This window comes from Penaeus monodon, chromosome 23 (assembly GCF_015228065.2).
Source record: "Penaeus monodon isolate SGIC_2016 chromosome 23, NSTDA_Pmon_1, whole genome shotgun sequence".
In the NCBI taxonomy this organism is placed as follows: Eukaryota; Metazoa; Arthropoda; class Malacostraca; order Decapoda; family Penaeidae; genus Penaeus; species Penaeus monodon.
The window spans coordinates 8,018,454-8,018,666 of NC_051408.1; positions in this window are offsets into that span (position 1 = coordinate 8,018,454).

Consider the following 213-nt stretch of genomic DNA (forward strand, 5'->3'; position numbering starts at 1 on the left):
TTAATTTTAAATACACTCACAAAAATATAACCCGCTCTAAACGCAGCAAGCGGGTTTCCCCCTCTCACGGGGAAACTCAGCTAAAACCCCGGGCCCCGAGATGCTCCGAATTACCCGGGGTTTTTGTGTAAAACCCGTGGTCATTTAAACTCGAACCCTTTAGGAAGAAAAGAGAAAAAAAATTTTGGCGCCCCCTCCCCCTCCCCCCCGTGA